General features: G+C 37.5%; 1 non-coding gene across 1 annotated transcript; it reads right to left on the bottom strand.

Moving 5' to 3' along the window:
• Positions 1 to 2,714: 2,714 nt before the first annotated feature.
• LOC128040216 (small nucleolar RNA R71) lies at positions 2,715 to 2,821 on the bottom strand. Its single transcript, XR_008194874.1, has one exon. It is a non-coding gene; the product is annotated as a small nucleolar RNA R71 (small nucleolar RNA).
• Positions 2,822 to 3,023: the final 202 nt, after the last annotated feature.

Here is a 3,023-nt window from a genome sequence, read left to right as displayed (position 1 = left end):
TCAGTCAAGAAAGCCACCAAGCCCATTGAAGAACATTCATCTTATGCAACTGCAGTTCATGAGTCGAAATCCTCCATGCCAACAGTGAAAAAGGAGCCGATGATCTTCTTAATGAAAGCGACCAATGACCGGTTTCAAGACAACATTTTAAAGCAAAACTCCCATCCAGAATAGGGCATTCTCTTTTCGCAACAGCTAGACTTGGGCAAGCAAGTCTACAAAACCATCTCTAAGCTAAAGTAGGAGACTTTCTGCACTAATCCTGAAAGTTATTTTCCTTCATTGGTATGCAATTTTTATGCTAACCTTTATGACCATGAGTTAGAGTTTATCTTTGTTCGAGAAGGCTTAATCCCATGGGATGCTAAAAAAATCAATGAGTTGTACAACACTAAAGTGGATGTAGATGAACACTCCGAGTTTATTGAGGATATAACACATAACAAAAGAGACCTGCTAGTGAAGGATTTATGTGTCGAAGGAGCATTGTGGACGGGTTCAAATTAAAAAAATTATACGATGTACGGTCGCTTCCTGACATTACAAAGAAAAATCTAGTTTCATTTTGTTAACTGCAGGCTATTGCCCTTTACTCACAGCACCACAATTAACCTCAATAGAATGTGCCTGATACATTCAATTATAACGGACAGAAAGATTGATGTCGGTGCAATACTCCACCAAGAAATTGTTGATTGCACCGTAAGGCAAATTGAAATTTTAGTTTTCCCATCGTGCTCTGTGATGATGAAGAGGTCCTGGAGAATAAGGGCACGATAAATGAAGCTTCTATTGAAAGAATGACTTATGGCAAAAATATACTGACAATGAAGGAGGTAGAGACTAGCAAGACAAGGAAGAGCAAAACCAAGGGAACAAATTGACTAAAAAGACATCATTATTGCACAAAATAGAGGATATCAAGAACTTGGTCAATACCATCAGCAATAAGCAGATCAGACTTATCACTACAATAGAGGATATGGATAGATCACAAAATTTGTTCTACGCTTAATACCAAGGCCTGTAACAACTCTATTGTAGCTGCATTAAGTTAGTTAAGCCCGACCCCACTCTCAGAATTTCTAGTGTTCCCACTGATCATTCGAGATTATGAACCCTCATTCGAGGAAGATGACTTAGGGGACCGAAACAGATCGGTGAAATCCCCTTCCACTGTGCACATCTCTGATGATGAGAAAGAAGAGGACTTAAGGGACATTGAGGAGTGCATGTGAAGGATTGATAGCCTGGTCGAGGGTGACTTCATTGCTGGTCAAGAGGCGCCTACTATTAAGGAGGAAGTTGATGTGGGAGAGGACGAAGTTTGTGTTGTAGTTGTGAATAAGAAGGTCGAGGAAGAAAATATTGAGAAAGAAGCTGCTGGGAAAGAATCTACTGAGAACATTGTCAATGCATTCGTGGGTACAACTATTGATAATCTGGAATGAGATGGAGCTAGACTGGCAGAAGGTGCAGAGGTAACCAGGCGATAGTGGTCTATACTAGACCACTCAAGATGACTCCTCCTATACAAGAAGCAACCAATGATGTCGGGGCAACACCAAAAACTGAAGAGCAATTTAAGGACCATGCGAAGCCTAAAGAAAAGAAAAGAAAGCGATCCAAAGACAAAAAGCACAATGAGGTGAAAAAGAGGAGAAAGAAGAAACACCCTGCAGCCACATTGATTGTCGAGGAGAACTGAGTTAGTTTATTTTAAGTTTTAGTTGTATTATTCATGCATTGCATGTAGCTATAATTTTCATTTTATTACTACACATTGTCGTTGCATTTTTATTGTCATGGCATTTTAATGTTAGTGCATTGGGGACAATGCAAACTTTAAGTTTGAGGGAATGCATATGGGTTTTGGAAATACACCCACATTTAAATTTTTTTTTTTGAGTTTAATGAAGTATGCAAGGTTTATTCGAGGTTAATGCAAATGTGTTTGAAATTTTTGTTACATTCAATACTTAATTCTTGAATCATGTGAATTATTAACGAATGAGTTGGATAAATTTGACTGAATGTTGTATCTTCAATTCTTTGATGAATGATTTAGGTTGCATTAGTAATGGATGACTAGTAGCCTTCCTTGAATCTTGAATGAATCTGCCTTTTATAACTACTTATAAATATTTAGTTATGAATAAGAGACATTCCAAAGTGGGTGTATTGTGAAATGTTAAAGAGGGAACACTCCAATGCAAGTATTAGAAAAATGAATCTGGCGAAAGGCTGTCGCTACATGAGTGTGTGTCGTTGCAATTACGTACTCCCTGGAGGTTTGTTGCACTCCATCATTACTTTTCAGGAAAAAGGGTACAGTAATGCAACGATATCCCTTATTCACAAAAAGGAAGAGACATATATTGTACAATAAATACTGTATTGGTAAATAGAATTTAGGATTTAAAGCATGATGCTGGTTTTAATGAAATTGCAACCTTATTCATTCATACTTATGTATTGTCGATGCAATATTCTGTCATCTGAGTATGACTCGTTCATTGGGATTTTAAGTGATTCAAGTTGCTAGAATCATCATTTGCCTTAGTGAATTCTTGTGTAGCCTTGCTAGTTTCTATTTTACGTGAGGACAAGTAAAAACTCAAGTTTGGGGGTGTGATAGTACTAGAAAGAACATATGTTTTATCCCTACTTATTGGTTAATTTGTCCCCATTTAGTTATCTTTAGTAAGACGGTCCAACTGAGAAGGGAGATCACAACATTTAAACAACTAGAAGGAGAAAGTTTTCACAAAACTTGGGAGTGTTTTAAAACCATGATCTAGAGATGCCCACACCATTGATTACCCGAGTGGTTGAGATTGCAAATGTTTTATAATGGGTTGGATGTGAACACACGGTCAGGACTATATAGAGTCGCGGAGGAGCCCTAATGAACATAAAATACGAAGATGTATATGAGTTAATAGAAAATATGGCGATGAATTCCTGCCAGTGGCAAACTGAACGGTTTACATATGACCATAAATAATTTACGGTAAAAGTTG

The sequence above is a fragment of the Gossypium raimondii genome, chromosome 3 (genome assembly GCF_025698545.1).
Source record: "Gossypium raimondii isolate GPD5lz chromosome 3, ASM2569854v1, whole genome shotgun sequence".
Classification (NCBI taxonomy): Eukaryota; Viridiplantae; Streptophyta; class Magnoliopsida; order Malvales; family Malvaceae; genus Gossypium; species Gossypium raimondii.
The sequence above is the reverse complement of the archived record's forward strand: the minus strand, read 5'-3'. Positions and strand labels throughout refer to the sequence as shown.